The sequence below is a fragment of the Odocoileus virginianus genome, chromosome 24 (genome assembly GCF_023699985.2).
Source record: "Odocoileus virginianus isolate 20LAN1187 ecotype Illinois chromosome 24, Ovbor_1.2, whole genome shotgun sequence".
NCBI classification, from domain to species: Eukaryota; Metazoa; Chordata; class Mammalia; order Artiodactyla; family Cervidae; genus Odocoileus; species Odocoileus virginianus.
This window is the reverse complement of record NC_069697.1, coordinates 48,661,760-48,676,186: the sequence shown is the minus strand read 5'-3', so window position 1 is coordinate 48,676,186 and position 14,427 is coordinate 48,661,760.

The window sequence follows — 14,427 nt, the reverse complement described above, 5'->3', positions numbered from 1 at the left end:
TCCACGGAGGCAGATGGCAAACGCCCTTGTAGTTTTTGTAGTTGAGTTGCTGACAGATACTCTTGGCAAATGTCAATTTGTAGTTGACAACCACAAGCTTGGATGGCTTAAACAACAGAAACTTATTTGCTTACAACCCTGGAGTCTGGGAAATTCAGGTTCAAGGTGCTGGCAAGTTTGATTTCTAGGGTGGAAACTCTCTATGACTTGAGATGATGGCCTTCTTGCTGTGTGCTCACAGGGCCTTTCCTCAGTCCTGCTGGGAAATGGGGGCAGAGAGGGTCCAGATTCTCTGGTGTCCTAGGGACAGTAGTCCTTTTGAATCAAGACCCCACCCCTTATGACTTCATTTAACCTTGATTACTTCCTTTGAGGCCCCATCTCCAAACACAACTACACTGGAGGTTAGAATTGCAATGTCTGGATTGAGGGAAACATAAATATTCAGTCCACATCATCACTGAAGTACTCTCCTTTGTCATTTACAGTTCCATACCCCTTATCCTGCTGTTATTCTCCTACTGAATCCAAAACTATTTAAAATGGTACTATGTATATATTTTCTCATTTATGAACTCCCATAGACTCTTTGATTTTAAGAAAATCAGACACTTTGTCATACTTTTAAAATTTATTTTTCTAGATCTAGTGTTAAGACAGGCATTTATTAGAATAGTTATTTATTTTGAGGACAAATTAATTCATTACTGAATAATAATGGAAAGAGTCAATAACTGTTAGGAAGCAAAGTTAGACACTAGAATATGATGGGCATTTCTTAAGCATTGTGACTTCTTATCACTTTCCTCATAATGGAGTGGAGCTTTGGGGATGTAGTCATATAGTTCATATTTAACAGACATTTTGTTTTGAAATAGTTCATATTTAAAGCATCTTGGAAGTTTTACTCATTTTTTACATACACATGAGCTCATATGAGCCTCAGATGCTCCCCTCACTCCTGTTACAGTTGGTGTTGCTCAGAGTTCTATTAAACTCTTGCAACTTTTTAGCTATATTTCTACATATCCCTCTTGATGATTATAGGATGCAAACACATTCTTATGTAATTACAGAAGGTACTTAAAATGCAAATACCCTTTGGGGACAGGTAACAGTGAAACTACTTAAGAGAGAAAGTTTGTAAAGCAAATTTTTTAAAAAGCTTTCCAGGCCAGAATATTGTAATTTTTAAGAATGCATTTTTATTTAGATTCTTTTTTTGTCTTAGCACTGGTGTTGCATTTGTTTTTATTGCTATGAATTACCTAAATGTATAAAAAAATAATTATATCTTCTCTTTATTTTTCTCCTCATATAGAATAACACAAATTAACCAGTAAAAATTATGCATATATGAACATAATTTTTCTTCCATGACTCTGAAATGCACTCACTAGAGGAAGTTACTTAGGAAAAGTCATTAAGATGGAATAATTATTTCTGCTATCATTACGGATCCCTTAAATTTTGTGACAGTTTCGACACTTAGACCATTGGTTTCAGAAAACAGTTTCTAGTACTTAAACAGAGCTACATTTTCAGTGAATATTGGAAAGGATGTCAAGGAAAGCCACTCCTCTAAACATCACGTCTAACCTTCAGTACCTCATTATTGACCATATGCTGGCTCATTCATTCAAATTATTTAATTGAACAATTCAAGTCCAGGCATAAAGTAGACAAATTAATTTAGTGATTGTCAATAAGCTGACATTTCCTGTGAAACTTTAGAAACTTTCCATACATTTTGCAATAGAGTTCAGTTGACCCATTTTAAAAACTCATTACTTGAATAAACATTATGTTAATTTGTTCTAAATTCTGCTTCCCAAAACCAAAGGAGTACATCAAGGCTGTATTCTGTCACCCTACTTATTTAACTCATATCCAGAGTACATTATGAGAAACGCTGGGCTGGAGGAAGCACAAGCTGGAATCAAGATTTCTGGGAGAAATATCAATAACTTCAGATATGCAGATGGCACCACCTTTATGGCAGAAAGTGAAGAAGAACTAAAGAGCCTCTTGATGAAAGTGAAAGAGGAGGGTTAAAAAGTTGGCTTAAAGCTCAACATTCAGAAAACTAAGATCCTGGCATCCAGTCCCATCACTTCATGGCAAATAGATGGGGAAACAGTGGAAACAGTGGCTGACTTTATTTTTCTGGGCTCCAAAATCACTGCAGATGGTGACTGCAGCCATGAAATTTAAAGACATTTGCTCTTTGAGAGAAAAGTTATGACCAACCTAGATAGCATATTAAAAAGCAGAGACATTATTTTACCAACAAAGGTCCATCTAGTCAAGGCTATGGTTTTTCCAGTCGTCATATATGGATGTGAGAGTTGGACTATAAAGAAAGCTGAGCACCGAAGAATTAATGTTTTTGAACTGTGGTGCTGGAGAAGACTCTTGAGAGTCCCTTGGACTGCAAGGAGATCCAACCAGTCCATCCTAAAGAAGATCAGTCCTGGGTGTTCATTGGAAGGACTGATGTTGAAGCTGAAACTCCAATACTTTGCCACCTGATGTGAAGAACTGACTCATTGGAAAAGACCCTGATGCTGGGATAGATTGAAGGCAGGAGGAGAAGGAGACGACAGAGGATGAGGTGGTTGGACGGCATCACTGACTCAGTGGAGATGAGTTTGAGTAAACTCGGGGAGTTGATGATGGACAGGGAGGCCTGGCGTGCTGCAGACCATGGGGTCACAAAGAATCAGACACGACTGAGCGACTGAACAACAGCAATGAGTAAATATGTTAATGTGATTTATTGATAGTTGTTCCTGAATTCAAGAATAAAAATATATCTATCAACAATTTTATCAAGTAGCATGGGAGGCCAGATTATTATTTACTACAGATAGTGTAGTAAAGTGATAAATATAGGTAAAAAGCATACAATTTAAAAATAAGATTTTGTGTATTATATTGTATAGATGAAATATATGTGTATGTAAAAAATGAAATTTCATAGAAATACCAATTAAATATCACTAAAAGCTGTAAACTACTTCAGAATAAATTTTAGAAAATATCTTCTTACTCTGTACTATCAAAAGTGTAAAATATCATTGAAAGAAATACTGTTTTAAAATAATTAAATATATTAAAGAATTATTATTTCTCTTGAATTATAAAGCTGATTGATTTAAAGATGGCATTCTACTTTTTAGTTGTTGTTGTTTTCTTCATTGCCAAGTCCACACAGAATGAAACCAAAGGATAATTGCCAGCTTCAAGAAAGAATGTTCTTAGTGCTGAAATGAGAAGAGACCATAACACACTTATTATTCATGCCCCATAATGATGGTTGGATCCAGTAAATCATTTGTATGTTTGGCTTGTGAGCTGTAGTAGCTATTTAGTTCATGGAAAACTAAACGTCCATACCAGCCAACGTGACCTACAGATTCAATGGGGTCCCTATAAAATTCCAATGGCAGTTTTTACAGATATGAAAATAACAGTCCTAAAATTTATATGGAACCAAAGAAGACCCCTAAAAGCTAAAACAATCTTGAGAAAGAACAAAGCTAGAGGTATTCCACTTCCTGGCTTCCAAGTATATTACAAAGTTATAGTAATCAAAATACTGTGGGAATGGCATAAAAACAGATATAGACCACTGGAACAGAATAGACAGTCTAGAAATAAACCCATGCATATATAGTCAACAGATCTCCCACAGAGATTTTTAAAAATTGGTAGAAGAATACACAATAAGGAAAGAATGATCTATTCAATAAATGGTTTTGGGAAAACTGGATATCTACAAAAGAATGCATATCTTTGCCAAAAAAAAAAAAAATGAATTTAGATCCTTATCTGACACCATACACAAAAATCAACTCAAAATATTTAAATGCAAGACCTGAAACTATAAAACTTATAGAATAAATATAGGAAGGAGAAAGGTTCTTTAGTAATGATTTCTTGGATATGGAACCAAAAGCATAGGCATCAAAAACAAAAACAGATAAGTAGGACTAACATCAAATTAAAAAAGAAAAAACAAAAACCTCTGTATAGCAGAGGAAGCAATGAATGAAAGCCGAGCTATGGAACAGGACAAAATGTTTGTAAGCCCAATATGTGATAAAGAGTTAATATCCAAAATATATAGGCATTCCTACAACCCAACAGACGAAAACCAAATACCTACTTTAAAAATGGTCAAGGGCTTGATTAGACATTTCTGCAAAGATTCACAGCTGACCAATAGGTATATGAAAAGTTGCTCAACATCATCAGTTACCTAAGAAATGCAAATCAAAACCACGATGAGATATCATCTAACACTAGTTTGAAACTTTAAAAATAGAACTACTGTATGATCCAGCCATCTCACTTCTAAAGCGTGTGTCTGTGTGTGTCTATCTATCTATATATATATAAGTCCTACTTATAAATAATATATACATATTATTCCAAAGAATATACATATAAGAATATATAAATAAAAGAATATATATAATATATATTATACCCAAAGAAATACATAATTTTATATATATATATATATACCGAGATATTGAGAAATCAGTATCTCAAAGAAATCTCTCGCAGTCTCATATACATTGCAGCATTATTCGCAATGGTCATGACATGAAAGTAACAAATGCACATGCTTAATGAATATATAAAGAAAATATACATATATATGCATATATGTAGTAGGATATGATTCAGCATTAAAAAAGAAAGAAATCCTGCCTTTTGCAACAACATGGATGAAACTGGAGAACATTATACTAAGTGAAATAAACGAGGAACAGAATGACAAATACTGTTTCATACCATGTACGTGAAGAATCTAAAGATCTCAGCCTCATAAAAGCAAAAAGTATAATGTAGAACCATAGCTGCTAGGAGCCCAGATGGCACAAGGGAAATAAGAAGGTATTAGTCAAATGGTACAAAGTTTTAGTTAACGCAAGAAAAAGACATAGTAGAAATATACTGTACAACATAGTACTTATAATTATTGTATTACACACTTTAAAAATTGCTGAGGGTAAATCTTTTGTCAAGTAATTATTATTGGATAAAAAAAACAATAGTAAATAAAGTGGACAAGAGAAAAATTTTAGAAGAAAATATGTATTTATTGCAGTGATAGCTTCATATATTATTTGTATATTATCTGTAAACTGATTAAGTTGCATACATTAAATATATACAGCTTTATGTATGTTAGTTATTGCCTGACATACAAAAAGTGATTTGCATACCTACATTTATTTTTCTTGATTAAAAATTTTTAGTAACGTTGTGTTTACTATTATTAAATGAGTTGTTAATAAACTCAATACATATTAAGACATTTAAATTTATGAGTTTTTCTTTAATACAGAAAATGTATTTGTGAAATATTTGTGAAAAAGTTAAAATTGTACCTAAGTAACTGAAGTTCACTGAGGCCCTCAACAACTTTTAAGTGTTTTAAGTGGTCCTGAAAACAAAATGTTTGAGAACTGGTAGCATAAGGAACTGTGGATTATAACTACTATAGATTTCCATTGACCACAAATCTTAATAATGCCAGATACACAAACAGATGGTACAGATTAATTCAAAAAGGTGTTAAATGTGTGTCTAGTCACACAACTTTGGATATCTTATTATACTTAAAATTTATGTGACTTTTAAAAATCACAATATATGGTTAGCCTTTTTTCTGCTCTTTTGTTGAAAGATTTATTATCCTATGGAAAAAATACATAGTAGTGAGAACCAAGGTTCATGGTCCTCCAAAGCACCATTTAAAGCCCATATGCAATTATCAGTCAGCTTTGAATAGCAAACATCACTAACATGGTAGGTTTTCATTAAATATTTAAGAACATGTAGTTTCCGCTCTTTTTTCTTTTAAAGCAGTAATTATCTTTGGATCTGGAGAATGAAATGGCAACCCACTCCAGTATTCTTGCCTGGAGAATCCCATGGATGGAAGAGCCTAGTAGGCTACAGTCCGTAGGGTCGCTAAGAGTCGGACATGACTGAGCGACTTCACTTATCTTTGGATCATCAGCAAACCAAATGGAATACTATTAACTATTGCTAATTCACAGAAATTGCTTTTAGGAAAAAAGTATTTATGATATTGTCTCATTTTGCATATTTGTACTTAAATTATATGGCATTTAATTTCAATGTAATGATAGTGAAGTTCTTTGGATTCTTAAGGTGATAGTAATTTCACCTAGTAAGTTTGAAAGCCATGAATGAGTAAAGGTCAAGTATCTCATCTAAGATGCCAGAAAATCTGATATTTTACTTACTAACATTACTGAAAATAAAAATAAACAATTAAATAAAATGAATAATTTTTATTGTTTTACAAAGGTATTTATATTTTAACACATTCAAAAGTAACCATCCATCAGTCATGTGATCAAAGCAGTTAATCTCCGCACAACATCCTATCTGTTAATATGGTTTCCCAAGTAGAACAAATTGCTAACATCCTAACAATTGATTGCATATAGCTTACCAACTTTGAGTGGCAATTTAGTTATTGGCAAAATTGTAGTAAGACGTTTAACAAGAGCTCAATTCTTGTCTAATTACCAAATTTGGGAGATGTGTATATCAATATGTGAGCCTCAAGTTAAGAGGAAGAAGCAAACTATTTAAATGCTAAATAATGTCAATATGTCAATAGTTGAAGTTGTCTTGAATGGCTTTATCTCAAGCTCAATCTTCTTGTAAAAAAAAAAATCATGAGGACTACCACTACTGAATTAAATATTTTTTAATTATAAGATAGAAACATTTATACTATATTTAATAGTATATTCTACTTCAATATTTACTGTATTAACACAAACCATATTATTTTCAGTTTACATAAAACTCTAACAAACCAATACAATTCAAAGTAAAACATTAATAGATTCAATAAAATTTAAAATTGGATAGATGCTTAAGCATTACATTGGACTGTAGCTCAGATGGTAAAGCATCCGCCTGCAATACAAGAGATCTGGGTTCAATCCCTGGATCAGAAAGATCCCCTGGAGAAGGAAATGGCAGACCACTCCAGTATTCTTTCTGGAGAATCCCACAGACAGAGGAGCCTTGCGGCCTACAGTCTACGGGGTCGCAAAAAGTTGGACATGACTGAGCAACTAACACACAGTACTAATGAATTTTTGTATTTTGTGTTTCTCTGATAGACTTGTGCTTTTGCTCTTAGGACATGGAGCATAGATAATACAGAAAATATCCTGACATATGAAAAATTCTGAGTTATTCATAAACAATTCAGAAAACTATTAATTTGAATTTAAAAGATAATTTTATTTTTTAAATTATTTATTTAATTGGAGGATAATTATGTTACAATATTGTGATAGTTTTTGCCATACATCAGTATCAATCAGCTATACATACATGTGTCTACTCCTAAAAGATAATTTTAAAATGAAGTCCACTATGTTTTATCTATTTACTAACACATGCTATAAATAAATTCTGAAAAAAATTGGAATACTTTCTCTGATTTAGAGTTGCATTTATAAATAAACTTACTTCAAAGAAATATTGTGCTGTTACAAAACATCTGCTTGAAAGATATGTACATAGCATAGTATAGAGTACAGTAACACAAGTTCTTTTAAATTTGATATATCTTTACTAACTTGCAGTATGATTTCTCAGTTGTTCCTTTAGATATCTCTATTAAAATCTGCAATTTTTTACTTATATGATACACAGTAAAATGGTGTCAATTGACAGAAGCACAAAATTTTGGTCAATAAAATGAAATTGAATATTGAGTGTTAGGGTGATTATCCAGATGATTCAGAATGTGGCTATATTAATTTTTAGATTAACATTATAGTATAAAAAATCAATAAATTTAAAAGGCCAAAGGATTATGTGGAGGTAAAAAAAAACACATACATAAGAAACTGTTCTGTGCATTGTACTTTGGCCTAAAATTTCCAGATCTGAAAAGCAAGAGAGTTCCAGAAAAACATCTATTTCTGCTTTGACTATGCCAAAGCCTTTGACTGTGTGGATCACAATAAACTGTGGGAAATTCTGAAAGAGACGGGAATACCAGAACACCTGACCTGCCTCTTGAGAAACCTGGATGCAGGTCAGGAAGCAACAGTTAAAACTGGACATGGAACAACAGACTGGTTCCAAATAGGACAAGGAGTACATCAAGGCTGTATATTGTCACCCTGCTTATTTAACTTACATGCAGAGTACATCATAAGAAGTGCTGGTCTGGATGAAGCACAAGCTGGAATCAAGATTGCCTGGAGAAATACCAATAACCTCAGATATGCAGATGACACCACCCTTATGGCAGAAAGTGAAGAGGAACTAAAGAGCCTCTTGATGAAAGTGAAAGAGGAGAGTGAAAAAGTTGGCTTAAAACTCAGCATTCAGAAAACTAAGATCATGGCATCCGGTCCCATCACTTCATGGGAAATAGATGGGGAAACAATGGAAACAGTGACAGACTTTATTTTTCTGGGCTTCAACATCACTGCAGATGGTGACTGTAGCCATGAAATTAAAAGACGTTTATTCCTTGGAAGAAAAGTTATAACCAACCTAGATAGCATATTAAAAAGCAGAGATATTACTTTGCTAACAAAGGTCCATTTAGTCAAGGCTATGGTTTTTCCAGTCGTCATGCATGGATGTGAGAGTTGGACTATAAAGAAAGCTGAGCGCCGAAGTATTGATGCTTTTGAGCTGTCGTGTTGAAGACTCTTGAGAGTCCCTTGGACTGCAAGGAGATCCGGTCAGTCCATCCTAAAGGAGATCAGTCCTGGGTGTTCATTGGAAGGACTGATGCTAAAACTGAAACTCCAATACTTTGGCCACCTGATGTGAAGAGCTGACTCATTGGAAAAGACCCTGATGCTGGGAAAGATTGAGGGCAGGAGGAGAAGGGGAAGACAGAGGATGGTTGGATCGCATCACCGACTCAAAGGACAAGAGTTTGGGTAAACTCCGGGAGTTGGTGATGGACGGGGAGGCCTGATGTACTGCAGTTCATGGGGTCACAAAGAGTCAGACATGACTGAGCGACTGAACTGAACTGAATTGAAATGGTTACATATGGTGTTTTGGGCTAATTGTTACATTTCTCTCTTTGAGTCTCTATTTTGCAAATTGTACTGTAGGTTTCTTATTTCTCTGATTTTCCTGGAGGAAAGTCAATTAATTTATCAAGTATTTATTGAGTGCCAGAAATAACCCTGAGCACCATGTAATATTAAAACATTAAATAATGCAATCACCTAAGCTAAACTTTCCAGCCTTAGAAATGTCTTTGTAGTTTTGACAGCTGGAAACCTTCCTCTGATTGATTGGTTGTTTTGAAGGGATAATTGTTCTATGCCTCAGACTCCAAGGTTCCATGTTCCCTTTCAGGACAAAGACTTTTGAAACTTAAAAGTCAGTTTTTTTCCGTTTTCTATGGTAGCATTCCTTTCATTATGTAGTAAGTATCAAACAGTCTAACACCATAGTGTATGCAAAGAAGAGTGTGTGTGGCAGAAGACAGAGATTGGCAGGTAGCAGTAAATAACAGAGTAAAATACATTTTTGCTTAGGCATCTAAAATATTGCACAACATACACAAACAGTATGCAGATTGCTCACAGTGTATATATTTATTAATTCCATTAAAATAAACCACTTGTAAATACCAGATATCTAGTTGGAGGAAGATTATAACAGTATTTTTATATTTACAAAATACATGAACACTGAGTATGAGGAATATCTATTATAGATTGGTCAGCATATTTTCAACTCCACATTCTGTTTTGAAATGTAACTTGGCCCATCAAATGAAGGAGTGTATTTCTTCTTTCTGGGTATATGAGCTGACCTTTTGAAATATTTTGACAGATGGTATATTGTGGAAGCAATGCTGTGTAACTTTCAAGGTTGAATTTTAAGAGAACCACAAGTTCTGCATTTGCATCCTAAATTCTCCTTGGAGCCCACATATCTCCCTCTGAGTAAGCGCAAACAGCTCAGGAAGAGGCTGACATGTTAGAGAACTGAAACGTATGGCTGCCTAAGTTGAACTTTCAGTCCGCAGCTAGCATCCAATGCCCATTAGGTGAATCCATTTTTAAATACCTGGTGCCCAAAACCAAAAGAAGTTTAAGAACTACCTGGTCAACCCACAGAATCATAAGAATAAATAAATGGTCATTATTTGAGCTGCTACATTTTGGGGTGATTTTTGTATAAACAAATAAATAACCATGAAATATTTTCATGGATAAAGTATTTTGGCATGTCATCTTATACGTTTATTATCCTGTGCTGTTACCTACCTTTGACCAATCATCCTAAACCTTAGATCGTTGAAACCAGAGGCTAGAGCTTCTCTGGTGCTTCAGCGGTAAAGAGTCTGCCTGCAATAGCAGAGACATGGGTTCAATCCCTGGGTCAGGAAGATCCTGTGGAGGAGGAAATGGCCACCCACTCCAGTATCCTTGCCTGGGAAATTCTGTTAACAGAGGAGTTTTGTGGGCTACAGTCCATGGCATCTCAAGATTCTGACATGACTAAGTGATGAAACCACCACCACCAGGAAACTATAGTCCAGGGAATTGTTATGGATTGAAGAATGTTCCCCCAAAAGATGTGTTAGAGTCCTAACCCAGGGTACTTGTGAATGTGATCTTATTTGGAAATAGGGTTTCTATGAGAGTGGGCCCTAATCTCCTGTGAGTGGTATCTATGTAAGAAGAGACATGGGGAGAATTCTGTGATGCGGAGACCAGGATTAGAGAGACACATATATTAATACAAACAAACAAGCCCAAAGGATTGCCAGCAACCACCAGAAGCTACGAGAGAGGCTTAGAACCAGTTCTCTTTCAGAGTGCCCAGAGCAATCAACCCTACTGACACTTCGATTTCAGACCTCTAGGCTACAAACTGTGGGAGCATAACCTATTGTTTTAAGCCACCAAATAGTAATTTGTTTTTAGTGCTAGGATACTAGTACAAGGCCATATCCAGCCCACCACCTGTTTTTTAAATAACATTTTATTGCAGTGCAGCAAATTCACATATTTATGTACTTTCCATGACTGACTTCATGCTACAATGGCAGAGTTTAATAGTTGCCACAGAAACCAAATGGCCTGAAAAGCTGAAAATATTTATTATATAGCCCTTTAGAGGAAAAGTTCACCAACATCTGATTTAAAATGCATACATGTATTATTCAATATGGTCAGAATTGGGCAAGCTTACAGTGAATGTTTCTGATTATATGTGCACACACGCATAAATACAAACATATTTACACATATGTAAATACACAGCTATATATATATGTATGCACACATGCATGTACATATGTATAAGTATACATCTGTACAAATTTAAATATATAAAATTTTTAACTCCCATTGGAGATGCCTGAGGGGGGGAAAAAATATATATATATATATGCAGTATCTCGCTCTATAGAAAATACTACATAATAATGCTCTAGTGTATGGGGATATTTATAAATAAAATGAATCATCTAGCAGTTAAATTATTTTTTAGTCATGTCGCAGTACAGATTCTGAGATGAATAAGTAGGATTTTTTAATGTTACCTTATCCTGAAAACTTACTCAACTCATAGTCCTTTTTCATGAGGATAGTTTGAAGTATGTTGTTTTGATTGCTAGATAAAAAGTGTCAGTTGTGTTTATGGTATCTCTCTACACAAAATCAAAAAAGAGTTGAAGCTATATAGTTTCTTTTAAATCATATTTAGAGTCAGTAAAATTTGAGTTAAACCTGTAAAACTGTGAATTTCAGTTGGTTCTGATTTAGTAGCTTTATATAATTGGAGAACATATTTTAACATGAAATCTGAAGTACCAGTAAGAATTTCCTGAATATATTTAATAATAAAGGAAGTATGCTCTGTTATTCTAAAGTTAATCTTCATAAGATTGGAGTGGTCTCCATGCTAATGAAACATGGAAACACCAGTCAAAAAAGCATATACTTTAGACATAAGGAAACCTGAGTCAATCTGTATAAGTTTAGTATCTTCTGAGTACATATTCTCTTTGTGCATCTCCAAACTTAAGAGTGATTTTTTTATACACATGTGTTCTTTCTAGTATAATTGCTACTGAAATATGTCTATGGAGGAATAAATCTTTACAGAGATAGTTCTTTGACAATATATTTTACTTTGGGTCCTTTGGCAGCAGTTTCTTTTTTTATATCAAAAAAAGAAAACAGCAGTGCGTCCTGAATTTGGGATAGTTTACTTTTAAATTTTTTTTATTTTTTATTTATTTTTTTGGGGGGGGATAGTTTAAAGTGTGTATATCTGTGTGTGTGAGAAGAATTGAGTGGCTAGCACGGGGGGTGGGGGAGGGGGCAGCAGGAAAAAAAAAAAGGAAGAAAGAGAATGCTCTAAGGGAATTTCTGTTGGAGGAAGCAGGGCCCCTTCCAGAGCCCGAGAGTGGGCTCTGGTCTAACACCGGGAAATGAACTGTCTGAGGAGACACACATCCTGATGAAAGGAGACTTCACTGGGCAGGGGCGCCCTGGTGGAGAGGGCAGCGTGAGGGGGCCTGGGCAGATTGCCCTGCCGCATGGCTTGAAGTCTCAGCTTTTATGCTCATGGGGCTAGTTTTCGGGGTGTGTCTGCCCAATCACTGACTCAAAGTCCTTCCTGGTGGCACAGGCACTACTCAGCCAAGATGGATCCAAGAAAGGATTCTAGGTGGTGGGTCAGAATATGGACTGGCTACTCGTCTCTCCTTTTGACTTTTCCTGAATTCTTCCAGCTGGTGGCAGGTTGTTGGTTCTGCATTCCTTACCAGTACCTCCTGTCGCGCAATAACTCATGCAAGTGGTTACTATGCTGCCTGGCCAGGGCTGGTGGTTTTGGTCAATGGTTCCCCTATTATTTTTTCTGCTATTCTCTTTTAAAATTGTTTTAGTTTCCAAAATGCTGAAACATCTACTGTATCATATGTTTAATGAATATCTTATAGTAATTGAATTTCACCTATTATTCTATTTATGAGCAGTATTTAAAATAAATGTCAGTGGACTTACTTGCAGCTTTTTCTATCAAAAAGTTACAATTCCTCTATGAACAAGGAATAAGATGTTAAGTGGACTTTCATTGTTTTTACCAAGCATTTGGCAACTGGAAATGCAAATTAAAGGTTAGGAGGAGTCAAGAAAGCTTCATTATAAAGGAATCTTAAGAATCTCTTAAGGTCTTAAGAGATTCTTAAGATTCCTTTATCACTAAGTTGTATCCAGCTCTTGGTGACCCCATGGACTGCAGCACACCAGGCTCCTCAGTGTCCTTCACCATCTCTGAGTGAAAGTTAAAGTCACTCATCCGTGTCTGACTCTGTGACCCTTTGGACTGCAGCCTGCCAGTCTCCTCCATCCATGGAATTCTACAGACCAGAATACTGAAGTGGGTAGCCACTCCCTTCTCCAGGGGGTCTTCCCTACCCAGGAATTGAACCGGGGTCTCCTGTATTGCAGGTGGATTCTTTACCAACTGAGCTACCAGGAAAGCCCACTATGTCTCAGAGTTTGCTCAAATTTATGTTCACTGAATTGCCGATGCTACCTAACCATCTCACTCACCTTCTACCACCATATTCTGCTTCTGCCTTCAATCTTTCCCAGCATTAGTGTCTTTTCCAGTGAGTCAGCTCTTTGCATCAGTTGGCCAAAGTATTGAAAATTCAGCTTCAGCATCAGTCCTTCCAGTGAATATTAAGGGTTGATTTCCTTTAGGATTGACAAGATGAATCTCCTTGCAGTCCAAAGGACTCTCAAGAATCTTCTCCAACACCACACCTCAAAAGCATCAATTCTTCAGCATTCAGCCTACTTTATGGTCAAATTCTCACATCCATACATGATATATTGGAAAACTATAGCTTTGACTATGTAGACCTTTGTCAGCAAAGTGATGTTTCTGCTTTTTAATATGCTGTCTAGATTTGTCATAACTTTCCTTCCAAGCAGCAACTGTCTTCTAATTTCATGACTGCAGTCACCATCTGCAGTGACTTTGGAGCACAAGAAAATAAAATCTGTCTCTTGTTTCCACTTTCCCCCTTCTATTTGCCATGAAGTGATGGGACCAGATGCCATGATCTTCGTTTTCTGAATGTTGAGTTTTAAGCCAACGTTTTCACTCTCCTCTTTCACTTTCATCAAGAGGCTCTTTAGTTCTTCTTCACTTTCTGCCATAAGGGTGGTGTCATCTGCATTTCTGAGGTTATTGATATTTCTCCCAGCAATCTTGATTCCAGCTTGTGCTTCATCCAGCCCAGCATTTTGCATGATGTTCTTACTCTGCATATAAGTTAAATAGGCAGAATGACAATAAACAGTCTTGTATTCCTTTCCCAATTTTGAGCTAGTT